This window comes from Hordeum vulgare, chromosome 6H (genome assembly GCF_904849725.1).
Source record: "Hordeum vulgare subsp. vulgare chromosome 6H, MorexV3_pseudomolecules_assembly, whole genome shotgun sequence".
Lineage (NCBI taxonomy): Eukaryota > Viridiplantae > Streptophyta > Magnoliopsida > Poales > Poaceae > Hordeum > Hordeum vulgare.
In genome coordinates, this window is record NC_058523.1 from 145,393,064 (window position 1) to 145,409,258 (window position 16,195).

Here is a 16,195-nt window from a genome sequence, read left to right on the forward strand (position 1 = left end):
TCCAAAAATGTTCCCTGTAAATTTTTAGGGCGTTCTGAGAACTTTGATTTTTGCACAAAAATAACACCAAGGCAATTCTGCTGAAAACAGCGTCAGTCTAGGTTAGTTCCATTCAAATCATGCAAATTAGAGTCCAAAACAAGGACAAAAGAGTTTGGAAAAGTAGATACGATGGAGACGTATGAAGGCACAACCCGTTACCAAGGTTGTTCCTCACGGGGCAAAGCCCCGATGCCCTGGGTGCCGACATGTGCGGCACGTGGGTGGCCGAGTGGCCTTGCAACCGGTAAGGCTCCTGAGGCATGTTGCTCAGGAGTCCCCCTTGACACTCAAACCGCTCTACGTCGACAGGTACCAGTCGTGCACATTTCCCCACCACCATTAGGTACGGCCACAAAGGGCGCGTCTAAGGGGCGGGGGGCCCGCCTCCCCTGATACCGGTCAGAATTCGAGGACGGCATCAAAGAGGGCAAGTGGCCTTATGACCGGTAAGGCTCCTGAGGCGCGCCTCAGGAGTCCCCTTTGGCGCTTGAGCGATTCCCCATTCCGCCCCTCTTGTGGTTGCCTCGGGAGGCCCGGCGGTCTTTCGAGGTTTCCGCGAAACACCAACCAAAACAAAGGGAGAAAGAGAACTCGAGTTTGGTAAAATGAGAGAACATAGAGAAGAAATCCCGCCCTTCTTTTCTTTTCAAACATTAAGCAAAGAGATCTTCGAGCCTTTGATAGCTCAAAACACAAAAGGGGAGGCCCTTGAGGGTCACAACTTGAAACGCAAGAAAGGAACGAGAAAACGGCCGTGTCCGGCACCTAAGATATTCTCCGCCTTCATCTCCCCCTAGCGCGGAGCATAGGGCTTCCACTCGGCGTGGGATGGACCCCTTCGCGTCCTCGAGGGGCCCTGGGCTTATACAGTTGTAGCTCGTTATTACGCGAGAGTGTCACAATGGGGTGTATATGGGAGGTCGTGAGGACGCTTTGGCCTCGCGAGTGTCCCTACCCCCGAGGCATAGGCGCCTGATTCCTTTTGGGTCATTGGTAAACCCTGCTAAAATCTTCTTCTTCGGGAGTGAGGCAGAGTGTCACGATCTTCACCCAGCACGGAACATAGGTCATCCACTGGGCGTGGGAGGGACCCCTCCGCGTCCTCGGGGGGCCTCGGGTGTATACAATCGCAGCTCGTTATTGCGTGAGAGTGTCACGGGATGAAGTAGGTTCCGGAAGGATTGAAGGACGATGCAGAGACGTCATGGGTTGATGTAGGTCTCGGGGATGCTTAGGGAGCCCCATGCCTCGCAGGCGCGTGCCCCGCTTGTGGTCCCCGGGCTCGTAGCGGTGTGGCGTGGTCCGCCTTGAGCAAGCCCTCGAGCGTGGGAGGATCCCCTAGCGCTCGCTGGCCGGAGAGCTCGCCCAGAAGGTAGATCCTGAGTCCCTGGGGCATTGCCCCAACGCGCCTCCCTGCCCCCCCCCAGGTTCCCACGTTGGTACCCTAGGCCATGCCCCCAGGCCGGGCTAGCCCAACCTGAGGGCAACGGCGGGTACCCAAACACCTGTTGGCGATCGAACGAAGCCCGCACTGGCGACATGGGCGTGTGTTCCACCCTCAGTCCCCAGGCAGGCGTCGCGCGCCCCAGAGGCAGGGGTGGATATACCACCCCCGGCCTCCAGGTTAGGATCGTCTGGCCCGGGAACATGGGCGTGTGCTCCACCCCCCGTTCCCAGGATGGGGCCTCTCGGCCTCGATACAAGGGTGCGTCCACCCTGTCCCAAGCCAGAGGTCCCCGATCCCCAGACCCACACATCTTCCCAAAGCAGCTCACAGCCAGCAGGTGTGCCCCGTGAGGACACCCTCGCTGGGCGTCTCTGCAAAGCCACCCCCGCGGTGTTGTTCATACCTGTTTGTGCGGGGGCTGCCCGTCGGGTCACGCGCGTGCCTCCTGCCGCAGTGATGGTGTGTGCTGCTTCCTCCGTAGCCCGGACGTGTGCCGACGCAGTCGTCGTCGAACTGCACACGCCTCCAGGGGTTGATGTAGTTGTGCCTCCGCTACTCCCTCCTCGTTCTACGAAGCACGCCGAGGGATGCTCGACAATGCCTCCCCAGCACGGCCAAATCACGTGCCTCTAGCATCCCCCTCTGAATCCCCAGTGGGGGCAGGCATGAGTTGATGTTTGGGACGCACCCACATGGTTCCCCCATTGTAGCCCCTGGCGATGCGGGCTAAAGAGCGTGGTTCCCACGGGGGCGCGCTTGGATCTCGCCGGCGACGTTGCACCCAAGAGCGCGCCTGTGCCCGCCGACGCGGCGGCGACAGGCGGCGTGTCAGCACCTGAGTTCATGTGCCACCAGGAGCGCGACATGTCTGTGCATCGGATGCTGACAGACTCGGAAGGGGGGGATAGCCTGGACGAGTGGAAGGGTCGGGGCACGGGTTATGCCATGTGGTCGGTGAAGGCGGTAGCCCCCAGCGCTCCTTGGAAGCCCGTCCGGTGTGAACGTCGGCCGACGGGGTGGCGGAGCGTCGCAGGGCGTAGAGGCCCGCTTGCGCCGGCCGCGCCACGCGAGTGGCCTGCCTCTCCGGGTGGATTCGTCGTCTCCCTACCATGAGTGTGACCAGCTTCTGTTGGCCGAGCCCTGGGAGAGACCTTGACACACATCCTACCTGGTGCGCTAAATGTCGGATTTTGGGCTCCACAAAACCCTAAAGGTTCGAACTCAGGGGCGTGTACGAAGATCTCTCGCGGGCTCGACTCGCCTAACTCACTATAAGCTGGGATGGCAGAGAACTCACTCGATGGTGTGGAATACACAAAACACGGCAGTTTACCCAGGTTCGGATCGCTGAGAAGTGTAATACCCTACTCCTGCTTTGGTGGATTGCCTCTCGTGGAGGTTGGTTGATTAACTAGTACAGTGTTCGAGGGCCTCCGGAGGCTGGGTGGCCTTGGTGTGGTGCAGGTGGGAGAATGAATGGATTCCTCCCTGCAAAGTAACCTACCCCCTTATATATAGTGGGGGCCCCGGTCCTCTTCCCTTATCGTTTCGGCGGGAAGGGATCCCACAACGGCCAATTTTCAAAGGGGACAGAGGAACATGCTTCCCCTGTCCAAAAGTAGTCTTCGCCTGCAAAGTGGCTACCAGCGGTGAAGGGGTGGGTCCAGGGATGACGTTCGTCCTATTGGCGGGTGGTGGTGGCCTTGTTGCACCAGAATTGAAACCTTTGGGGGATGCCTTGGAGACATGTGTGTATCTTCGCCCACTTTACACTAAAGGGGAAACTACACCATCCTGATGTCTCCTGCTCGCCTGTCCTTCCCCCGCGTCATGCTCGACTCCTGAGGTCGGGTCTTGCCTCAGAATATCCGCCGCTCCGGAGGGGTCTTGAGGAGGCCCCCTGCGGGTCTTGATGTTGTTCCTCCTCGCGAGGGCCTTGCCTTGAGTGGTGTCGGGCCTGTTGGTTTTTGGTCGATGAAGTAGGCCAACCCTGGGCCGCAGGCAGGCAGGTCTGGGTACCCCCATTCCCAGGACACCGACACAAGCTACTTGGGTTCTTTGTGTCTCGGTGAGGGATTGAAGCCAATCCCGACAAGATCAAAGCCATCGAGGAGATACAAGCCCTCAAGACAGTCAAGGACGTGAGACGCCTGACCAGATGTGTTGCCGCGTTGAGTAGATTCATCTCCAAATCCGCTGAACTGGCCTTGCAGTTTTTCAATATCCTAAAGAAGGTTGGCCCGATGAAGTGGACCCCAGAAGCAGACGCGGCGCTGCAACATCTAAAAACATACCTCTCTTCCACTCCAACCTTGGTCGCTCCCAAACTGCAAGAGTCGTTGCTGATACACCTAGCGGCAATGAATCAAGTGGTTAGCGTGGCCTCGATAGCACAGTGGGACATAGACGAGGATGAAACCGTCCCAACAGGCACTATCAGGGATGAAGCCAAAATATCCGCGGCAACGCCCGACACAGGCTTAGAAGAAACCTCGCAGGCTAGCAATGAGGGCTCCAAGGAATTGGCGAAGAAGAAGGTGGTGCAGCGGCCAGTGTACTTTGTTAGCTCCGTGTTACATGGGGCTAGATCAATGTACTCTCGAGTGCAAAAGATAATCTTTAGCCTCATCATGGCCTCAAGTAAGTTGTGCCACTAATTCCAAGCCCATGAGATCACGGTTGTCACCCGTTTCCCACTGCAGCGCATTTTGAGGAACCCCGAAGCCACAGGCAGGATCGTCGAGTGGACATTGAAGCTGTCAAGTTATGGGCTGAAGTACGAAAGCACTTCCACCATCCAGAGCAGAGCACTAGCGGAGTTCATTATCAAATGGACGCCCACACTATACGAAGTAGTCAAGGAAACCATTCTCCGCGGCAGGGAAACACCCAAGGAATGGGTCATGTACTTTGATGGTGCCTTCTCGCTCCAAGGTATCAGGGGAGGCATGCTCCTCATCGCCCCCACCAAAGAGCACCTCAAGTACGTGGTCCAAATGCATTTCCCTAGGAAGAAGCTACCAACAACACCGATGAATGTGAAGGGCTCCTCACGGGACTCAGAATGGCGATGGAGCTGGGGATCAAGAAGTTGATCATCAAAGGGGACTCTCAGCTTGTGGTGAAGTGGGTCGATAAGGAATATCGGAGCCCATTGATGGAGGCATACGTAAATATCACCATTAAGAAAGCTCGACTTGTCGCAAAGATGTTTCCAACAAGTTCAAATAGTTGACTATGATGAGACTTTCTCACTCGTAGCGATGCTAAAAAGTCTGTTGGAATTATGTTAGCAGTTGTTGCATTATTTATGAAATCTTGCAGATAGGATGTCAAAACATTGTTTCCTCGACGGCTTCCTTGAGTAAAGGTTGTATGTGATACAACCAGAAGGTTTTGTCGATCCTAAAGGATGCTAACAAGTATGCAAGCTCCAGCGATCCTTCTATGGACTGGAGCAAGCATCTCAGAGTTGGAATATACACTTTGATGAGATGATCAAAGTTTTTGGATTTATACAAGGTTTATGAGAAACTTGTATTTCCAAGAAAGTGAGTGGGAGCACTATAGAATTTCTGATAAGTATATGGGGTTGACATATTGTTGATTGGAAATAATGTAGAATTTCTGGCAACCATAAAGGGTTGTTTGAAAGGAGTTTTTCAAAGGAAAACCTGGATTGAGCTACTTGAACATTGAGCATCAAGATCTATAGAGATAGATCAAAACTCTTAATATAACTTTCAAATGAATACATACCGTGACAAGATTTTGAAGGAGTTCAAAATAGATCAGTCAAAAAGGAGTTATTGACTGTATTGTAAGGTGTGAACTTGAGTAAGACTCAAAACCCAACCATGGTAGAAGAAAGAGAAAGGACGAAGGTCGTCCCCTATGCCTTAGTCGTAGGCTTTAAAGTATGCCATGCTGTGTACCGCACCTGATGTGTGTCTTGCCATCAGTCTGTCAAGGGGTACAAAGAGTGATCCAGGATTGGATCACTGAACAGCGGTCAAACTTATCCTCAGTAACCAGTGGACTAAGGATTTTTTTTTTTCTCGATTATGGAGGTGATTAAGGAGTTCGTCGTAAAGTAATAAGTCGATGCAAGCCTTGATACTAATCCGGATAACTCTGAATAGTAAACCAGATTCGTATAGTGGAGCAGTTGTGTGGAATTGTTCCAAGTGAAGCGTGGTAGAAGTATCTACAGTATGATATAGAGATTTGTAAAGCACACATGGATCTGAAAGGTTCAGACCCGTTGACTAAAAACCTCTCTCACAAGCAAGATGTGATAAAACCCCATGGGTGTTAGATTCATTAAAATCACATAGTGATGTGAGCAAGATTATTGACTCTAGTGCAAGTGGGAGGCTATTGTAAATATGCCCTAGAGGCAATAATAAATTGGTTATTATTATATTTCCTTGTTCATGATAATCGTTTATTATCCATGCTAGAATTGTATTGATTCGAAACTCAAAAACATGTGTGGATACATAGACAACACACTGTCCCTAGTGAGCCTCTAGTTGACTAGCTCATTGATCAAAGATGGTCAAGGTTTCCTGGCCATAGACAAGTGTTGTCACTCGATAACGGGATCACATCATTAGGAGAATGATGTGATGGACAAGACCCAAACTATGAACGTAGCATATGATCATGTCAGTTTATTGCTACAGTTTTCTGCATGTCAATGTATCTCTTCTACGACCATGAGATCATGCAACTCCCGGATACCAGAGGAATACCTTGTGTGTATCAAACGTCGCAACATAACTGCGTGACTATAAAGGTGCTCTACATGTATCTCCGAAGGTGTCTGTTGGTTTGGCGTAAATCAAGAGTGGGATTTGTCACTCCGTGTGACGGAGAGGTATCTCAGGGCCCACTCGGTAATACAACATCACAATAAGCCTTGCAAGCAATGTGACTAAGGAGTTAGTCATGGGACCTTGTACTATGGAACGAGTAAAGAGACTTTCCGATAACAAGATTGAACTAGGTATGGAGACACCGACGATAGAATCTCGGGCAAGTAACATACCGATGGACAAAGGGAATAGAGTACGGGATTAACTGCATCCTTGACATAAAGGTTCAACCGATGAAGATCCTTGTAGAATATGTAGGAGCCAATATGGCATCTAGGTCCCGCTATTTGTTGTTGACCGGAGAGTGTCTCAGGTCATCTCTGCATAGTTCTCGAACCCGTAGGGTCTGCACTCTTAAGGTTCGGTGACGTTTCGGTATAGTTGAATTATTTATGTTGGTAACCAAAGGTTGTTCGGAGTCCCGGATGAGATCCCGGACATCAGGAGGGTTTCCAGAATGTTTCGGAGACGAATATTGATATATAAGAAGTATCCATTTGGCTTCCGGAAGGTTTTTGGACATTACTGGTAAAGTACCGGGAGTGACGAATGGGTTCTGGAGTTCTACCGGGAGGGGCCACTACCCGGGAGAGAACCAAAGAGGCCCAAGGGGGTCTCACCGGCCCTTAGTGGGCTGGTGGCCATCCCAAAGAGGCTATTTCGATCAAGGGAGAAAAGGAGGACGGGCCAAAACCGAATTGGGAAGGAGGACTCCTTCCAAGTTGTGTTGGAGGAGGACTCCTCCCTCTCCTCTTGATTCAGCCGAACCCTAGGGCCTTGCCCTAGGGCACCACCCCTCCCCTCCCTCATATATATAGTGGAGGTGAGAGAGGCTTTTGGCACCTCAAGCCAAGGCGCAGCCCTCTCTCCCTCCACCACTTCGTGACACCCCGTAGCTAGTTCGGTGCGGTACACGAAGCCCTGTCGGAGTAGCTCCACCACCATCACCGCCACGCCATCGTGCTGCTGGAGAATTCAGCTACCTCTTCGTCTCTCTTGCGGGATCAAGAAGGCGGAGATTGTCATCGAGCTCTACGTGTGCTGAACACGGAGGTGCCGTCCGTTCGGCACTAGATCACGATGGATCGTGATGGGATTGCGGGACAGTTCGTGATGAGATCACGGGAAGGATTGCGATTTGGATCGCGAAGATGTTCGACTACATCAACCGCGTTATATACGCTTCCGCTGAGCGATCTACAAGGGTATGTAGATGCATTCTCCTCTCTCGTAGATGATCATCACCATGGATAGGTCTTGTGTGTGCGTACGAATTTTTTTGTTTCCCATGCAACGTTCCCCAACAGATTGTGTGTCACCGGGGGCTCGCTCCCCCTTCGACACTTGTTCCTTGCGCCGACCCGGCAAGGAACCCCATGCGGCGAGAACATACTACACAATAAGGATAGAAGAACGTAGGGATAGTGCTCAAGGAAAAAGAACGACGATCATTTTATTCACTTGTTCTGTACAGAATGGATAAAATAGATTACAACTCCACTAGTAAAAATTTAGCGAAAGACTACAAACTTTTGATTTATAAAAAGATAAGTGCCTCGTAATGCCTTTCTTGTCCCTCTCCCCCAAGGATTAGATGGATGAGAAGAGGAAGGCATGGAGAGGCTCGAACAAAAGCCATGTCTGACCCCACTAGGACCAGATGGACGAGGCTCAACGCACCTACCGATGGTGAAGACGAAACCGAAGTCCACGAGGTCTGCCGGGGCCCAGCTAAAAGATGAGGCAGCGTCCGAGCCACGGAGCCCCGACAAGACCATCTTGCCGGGTGGGGGAGGGGCGTGAGCTGACGGTGACGGTGCATCGATGGGGGCCGGTTAGCTGGAGCCCGAGCCGTCGTACTCAGACTTAACGGTCGGAGACTCGTTGTCTTCATCCCCATCAGCATTGTCCTCCTCGTCACTATCGCTCGAGGAGGAGCTTTCAGCGTCGCTCGAGCTTTCTTCGCAGTAGCTAAGATAAGATCCCGAGTGCCCATAGATCTTGACGGAAATCATGTGTGCCTCCACCAGCTTGAACCAGAGAACATGCCCCCCATGAAGTTATGGGCACGCGCGAAGGTCTTCCACCCGCGCCTCAAGAGCATTACACGGGGAGCTGGATATTCAGCATCGGCGTACACGACACCATTGCGGCAACCATGAATGCGGAGCCACACTCCGTGCGGATTGTCAACCTCCATCACCTTAGCAAAAGGGCTAGGGAGGCGCACACGGCCGTGAGGAGGCCCACACAGCCTGACAACGAACTCGAGCACCGTGCCTTCGATATGCCCTAGCAGCGGTAGCGGCAGTATCGCCGAGGAAGGATCATGCATAACACCCTATCCCCGTCCGCCGCGAGCTCCTCGGCGGTCCCGGGCCCTTCTAGCGCCCCCACCTCGAGCGTTGGTGCCAACCTCCGGCACTACGACTGAAGCGGATGCATGATCCGAACGGGAAGCTCTTGCTACCCTCCGGGAAGATGGGGGATGCCCACAGTTCCCCGCCATGGCAAGAAGTCAAAGCCACTTTAAAAACCAGAAGAAAAGAGCAAACCAGGGAACCCTAGGACGGAGAGGAGGAGGATGGATGAGCATCATCTACCACACCCCTCCCGCTTTTATAGGGAGGGGCGGGGGGCTGGCTCTCCTACGCTCCAAGGGTCGCTGCCCACCTCCACCTATGTCGTTGCCCACCATCACGGACGAACAAGTAACCACCCCATCAGTCCAATCCACGATGTTGTGGATCCTGCCATGACCGGGCCTTTAAGTCATGCGCACCTGCCACGAGATTTGCACAATGCATGTGGCACGCATGGAGGAAACGACCTGGGGAGGTGGGACGGCGCGGAACAGTGGGATGGTGGTTACCTATTTGCGAATTCCACGCCCGTGCACGAACCTTGGGCCGGACCCAACAATTCTAGACGAGAAAGTATGGGCCAGCCCGGGGGCTCCTGTTGGTGCACTAATAATGGGGTACCTAGTGCCCCTGACTTATGCGCGGGCGTTGAGAGCATCCCCAACCTCAAGAGCAACCACCGACTCCAACAGTCCAAGATGTGCGAAGAACCCCTGGCGTCTGCCGGAGGTGAAGGCACAATCATCCTCGCCAAGACCCGGATGGTGCTTCCCTGGCAGGCGTGTGCCAGCCTGCCACAGCTCCACCTCATCGCTACACCAGTCTCTTGTCGATGAGGTGTCGAGCCCCAAGACGGCTAGGTGGCTCTCGCTAGCTACATGGCACCGCACCGGAAGACAGGTCCAACCTGTTGACACCCGTCCAAAAGCGTGTCAAGACCTCAAGACATGGCCAGCTCATAGGTGGCAGAGGCCTGCCGGGAATGCACCCCCGCTCGCCACCTAAGGTCGCATTTATGGTGTTCTATTTTAAGCGCCAGAGTTAGGTATGATACACTTTTAGCTATCTTATCATGCCAATTGCCACTCTGGACGCCCCTTGAGCTATAAAAGGAGGCCCGAGGCAATGTGGCAAGGGATTCGGACCTTTAGCGATTCAGAACTTTGGGCATTTGAGCGCTTAGAGATTCGACACTTGGTAGATTAGGTCCCCGTGGATTAGAGCCAAGTGTAAGAATACACATGTGCTAGATCCCCCCGCCCCCAACCAACCCTTGTCGGGGTACAACTCCATGCAAACTTTGTCTTCCCCAATCGATCCACCAAAGCAGGAGTAGGGTTTTACGCTTCACAACGGCCCGAACCTGGCTAAAACCCGTGAGTCTCATCACCATGCTGTTTTGTAGTCTCTGCTCTTTGTGCGATATGACCTCCCCGCCGAACCACAAGGGGCCCGAAGGTCCCATAGGTGACCGTGTGCACGCCTGCACCGACAACTTGCAGGGATCTCTAAGGCATCTTGGTTGATTCCAGTGTCTCGAGTATCAAATTCATACCAAAGATTCTATTGCCGCACGTCATGACCAGAATAATTGAGTAATATCTTTTAGCAATAGATTCTAGAAACTTGGTTGGCGATGGTTCTTGCGGAAGAATCTTGTTCAACGCTAGTTATCATTTCATTGGGTACCATATATGAGGACGCATGGTCTAAGACTGTTGTTCTGCATTTCGATTACTCATCATGTCAATATATCCATAGGTCGTGTGACGCTTTAACAAGGTCATTGAAGTCGATCTGTTGAGCTAACTAAGGAATATTTGACCTGATATAATAGTCTTGGACATTCCACGTACATTTGACCAAGCGAGTTATCTTGATGTGAGGTTCTTACCATCAGGGTATTCCCCTTGGGTGTATAATCATGGTGATTGTTATGAACTCACACTGTCTTGGGTGTCCATGCCATGTTGTTCATGCAACAATTATTACACTTGTGTTGTCGATCTTGTCCTTCATTATTGTTCACTTTTCCTGAATCCTTTGTCGAAAGTGCTTGGCCATATATATCCTTAATTCTTCGTGTGACCAAAGGTGTTGACATATGCAATATTCCGGTAAGCATACCTTATCCTTGTTCATGACTCGGGTCATAGAAAATATACCAGGTTCACATGTACTGGTAGAGAGCTCATTGTTGTCGGCAATCATATAAGGTGGTGACAAGGGTTAGCGATATCACCTTGTTGGGCGTGAGGAAGTTGGACTAGATAACAACTACCAAGATTGTTGTCTCAATCTTGTCTTACTTCATACCTTGTCGGTCTTTGCATCACACTGAGGTGTATAATCGGCATTCATAACTCATGTGGTTGTCGGATGCTCCCTGTGCTTGCGTAATTATATGAGTGACTTGCATGACCTGGGTAGCATGCTCACAATATATGTAAGTATGTGTAGCTAAACATTTGATTCCCAAGGCAGACATGTGTCCTCACTAGCCCGTGCTTCTGACCAAACTGTTGTGGAACTAATTCCTGAGATGCACTACTAACTCACTCTGTATTTTGTACCGATGTCGATGACCGTTTGTAGATTGGATAGCTCGTGTTGGAAGCTATCGAGGGTATCGTGTTGAAGAAGACTAGATAGCTTATGCTCGAAGCTTTTGCTCGTGAAAGGAACTGGATGTCGCCTAGAGGAGGAGATGAATAGGCGCTTTAAAATAATTACTGTTTAGGCTTGAACAAATGGAGAATAAAACGAACATTTAATTTGTGAAGCACAAAACCTAAAACAACTAGGCTCACCTATGTAGACCAACAACTTATGCTAAGCAATATACACAACAAAGTGATAGCAAGATATATAACAAGAAACAATATGGTTATCACAAAGTAAAGTGCATAAGTACAGGGCTCGGGTAAGAGATAACCGAGGCACGTGGAGACGATGATGTATCCCGAAGTTCACACCCATGCGGATGCTAATCTCTGTTTGGAGCGGTGTGGAGGCACAATGCTCTCCAAGAATCCACTAGGGCCACCATAATCTCCTCACGCCCTTGCACAATGCAAGATGTTGTGATTCCGCTAAGGGACCCTTGAGTGTGGTCACCGAACCCGTACAAACAAGGTTAGGGCAATCTCCACAACTTAATCGGAGGCTCCCAACAACACCACGAAGCTTCACCACGATGGAATGTGGCTCCAAGATGACCTCTAATGCTCGGGGCAATCTCCAAAACCTAATTGGAGAACCCGACACTTGCCCGGAGATTTACCACAATGATTGAGCTCCGAGGCACCACCAAGCTTCTAGGACGCCAAAGCATCCACGAAGAACAATCTCTAGGGTACCAAGCACCCAGGGGTAATAAGCTTCTCAAACTTTTTCACTTCCACGTATTACCATGGAGAACTCAAACCGATGCAACTAATGCAATGGCAAAAACACACAAAGTGGTTAAGTCCCTCACACTCAAATCCCTCCACAACAACAAAAGCTATGGAGGAATATGAGAGGAAGAACAAGGAGCTCACAAAGAACTCCAAGATCAAGATTCAAGGGGTTCCCCTCACATAGAGGAGAAAGTGATTGGTGGAAATGTGGATCTAGATCTCCTCTCTCTTTTCCATCAAGAACTAGCAAGAATCATTGGAGGGATTGAGAGTTAGCAAGATCAAAGGGGGTCAACAATGGGGGGCAAATACGAGCTCAAATGGTTGGGGAGCAATGGGGAAGAAGACCTCCTTTTATAGTGCTCCCCAAATCCAACCGTTATGTGCACTAGGCGTGCGCAAGCGGTACTACCGCTGGGCTGAGCGGTACTACCGCTTGAGCAGTAGTTTCAGAGAAAAATGAGCAAAAAGGGAGAAACCTCGAGGTGGTAGTGCCACTGGAGCGGTACTACCGCCCTGCCCAGCGGTACTTCCGTTGGGTAGCACTAAGACTCCGGAACCCAAAAATAAGTGGTAGTACCCGCGCGGGCGGTACTATCGATATCCACTTGAAACATAATCAAAAAATGAAAACGTAAGCGAAAGTAGTAGTGGTAGTACACAACGGAAGTACAGCCAAAGCTGTACTACCATGGTGCCGAGCGGTACTACCGCCTGTTTAGAGAAAAACAGCTCTCGCACTAAAACTGCCATAACTTTCGCATACGAGCTCTGAATTGAGCAAACTCAAGATTGTTGGTTATCTCAAAAACATTCAGTTATGAGAATGCCAATGATATAGAGATGTGAAATCTCTATGAATGAAGAACTGGCAAAAACTCCAACATTGAAAACATCATAGAAGATGCATATGGAATCCGTTTCCAATGAACTCGAGCTTGTCATGAAGTTGACCATAAGCTCTACAACTCACAAAGATAACTACCAAACAAGAACCAAGAAAGATGATGCAAGGATTAAAATGGTTTGAGCTCTAAATGAATCATACGATCAAGGTACTCACTTGACATCCCCCATTGACAGTACGACAATCTATCCTAAAATAGAAAAACTATCAAGGGCAAACCTATACCTTACACATAGTCCACTTGAGCTCGATGATGACGATCTTGACTTCCTCAAGATGGACCACCTTTCTTGATTGCGTTGGCTTGATGAGGACAAGTTGATTGTGTTGGGGAATGTTGCATGGCAAACAATTTTTTTCCTACGCACACATAAGATCTATCCATGCTGATGACCATCTACAAGAGGACAGATTGTATCTACAAACCCTTGTAGATTGCTAAGCGGAAGCACATATAATGTGGTTGATGTAGTCGAACATCTTCACGATACAAATCGCAGTCTGTCCCATGATCTCATCACGATCCGTCCCGTGATCCCATCATGATCCATCCCGATCTAGTATCGAACGGACGGCACCTCCGTGTTCACCACACGTGCAGCTTGATGATGATCTCTGCCTTCTTGATCCAGCAAGAGAGACGAAGAGCTAGCTAAATTATCTGACAGCACGACGGTGTGACGGTGATGATGGTGGAGCTACTTCGGCAGGGCTTCGTCGTGCACTACCGGAATAACCTACACAGTGTCACGAAGTAGTGGAGGGAGAGGGGCTGCACTATGGCTTAAGGTGCCACTAGCCTCTCTACCCTCTACTATATATAGGAGGGAGGGAGGGGTGGCGCCCTAGGGAAAGTTCCTAGGCTTCGTTCGGTGCACACAAGGAGGGAGGAGTCCTCCTCCTAGTGGGCTTGCTCCACCTCCTCTCTCTTTTCTCACTTTCACGCATAGGCCCATTAGGCTGGCCACCCAACCCACTATAGGTTGTTGCGCCACCTTTTGGGTCTATGTGGCCCTCTCTGGGTGGGTGACCCCTCTCGGTGGACCCCCGGAACCCATTCGTCGAGAAAGCGCGAAAATCTTCCGGCATCAAAATATACCTTTCCTATATATCAATCTTCGTCTCCGGACCATTCCGATACTCCTCGTGACGTGTGAGATCTCATCCGGGACTCCGAACAACATCGGTCGCCAACATACATAATTCAACTATACCGAAACATAACCGAATCTTAAGTGTGCACACCCGGCGGGTTCAAGAACTATGTAGACATGACCGAGACACTCTCCGGTTAATAACCAATAGGAGGACCTGGATGCTTATATTGGTTCCTACATATTCTATGAAGATCTTTATCGGTCGAACCTCTATGTCAAGGATTCGGTTAATCTCGTATACTATTCCCTTTGTCCATCGGTATGTTACTTGCCCTAGATTCGATCGTCGGTATCTCCATACCTAGTTCAATCTCGTTACCGGCAAGTCTCTTTACTCGTTCCATATTACAAAATCTCATGACTAACTCCTTATTTACATTACTTGCAAGGCTTGTTGTGATGTTGTATTACCGAGTGGGCCCTAGAAATACCTCTTCATCATATGGAGTGACAAATCCCAGTCTTGATCCATGGCAACCCAACATACACCTTCGGAGATACCTGTAGAGCACCTTTATAGTCACCCAGTTACGTTGTGACATTTGATACACATAAGGCATTCCTACAGTGTCTGGGAGTTGCATGATCTCATGGTCATAGGAATAGATACTTGAGATGTAGAAAACAGTACCAACAAACTGAGCGACCATATGCTAAGTTTATAGTTTGGGTCTTGTCCATCCCATCATTCTCCTAATGATGTGATCCCATTATCAATGACAACTCATGTCTATGGCTAGGAAACCTTGACTATCTTTTATCAACGAGCTAGTCCTTTAGAGGCTTACTAGGGACGGTGTGTTGTCTGTGTATCCACACATGTATTTGAGTTTCCAATCAATACAATTCTAGCATGGATAATAAACGATTATCATGAACACGAAAACATAATATTAAATAATTTATTATTCCCTCTAGGGCATATTTCCAATAGTCTCCCACTTGCACTAGATTCAATAATCTAGTTCACATCACTATCTAATTGACACCCAATAAGTTCTTGGGTTTAATCATGAGTGCTTGTGAGAGAGGTTTTTAGTCAACGGGTTTTATCCTTTCAGAACCGTGTGTGCTTTACAAATCTCTATGTCATCCCGTAGATGTTGCTACCACGTGCCATTTGGAACCATTCCAAACTACTGCTCCACTATACGAATCCAGTTTGCTATTGAGAGTCATCCAGATTAGTGTCAAAGCTTGCATCATCGTAACCCTTTACGACGAACTCTTTTATCACCTTCATAATCGAGAAATATATCCTTAGTCCACTAGTTACCAAGGATAACTTTGACCATTGTTTGGTGATCCATTCCTGGATCACTCTTGTACCCCTTGACAGATCCATGTCAAGGCACACATTAGGTGCGGTACACAGTATGACATACTATAGAGCCTATAGCTAAGGCATAGGGGACGACCTTCGTCCTTCCTCTTTCTCCTGCCGTGGTCGGGTTTTGAGTCTTACTCAAATTTACACCTTACAATACAACCAAGAACTCCTTCTTTGACTGATCTATTTTGAACTCCTTCAAAAACTTGTCAAGGTATGTATTCATTGAAAGTTTTATCAAGCATCTTGACTATGTACATAGATCTTGATGCTCAATGTTCAAAAAGCTTACTCCAGGTTTTCCTTTGGAAAACACTTTTCAAACAACCCTATATGCTTTCCAGAAATTCTACATCATTCTCGATCAACAATATGTCAACCACATATCTCATCAGAAATTCTATAGTGCTCCCACTCACTTTCTTGGAAATACAAGTTTCTCATAAACTTTGTGTAAACCCAAAAGCTTTGATCATCTCATCATAGCGTATATTTGAACTCCGAGATGCTTGCCCCAGTCCATAGAAGGATCGCTAGAGCTTGCATACTTGTTAGCATCCTTAGGATCGACAAAACCTTCTGCTTGTATCACATACAACCTTTCCTCAAGGAAACCATCGAGGAAACAATGTTTTGACATCCATTTGCAAGATTTCATAATTGAAAAA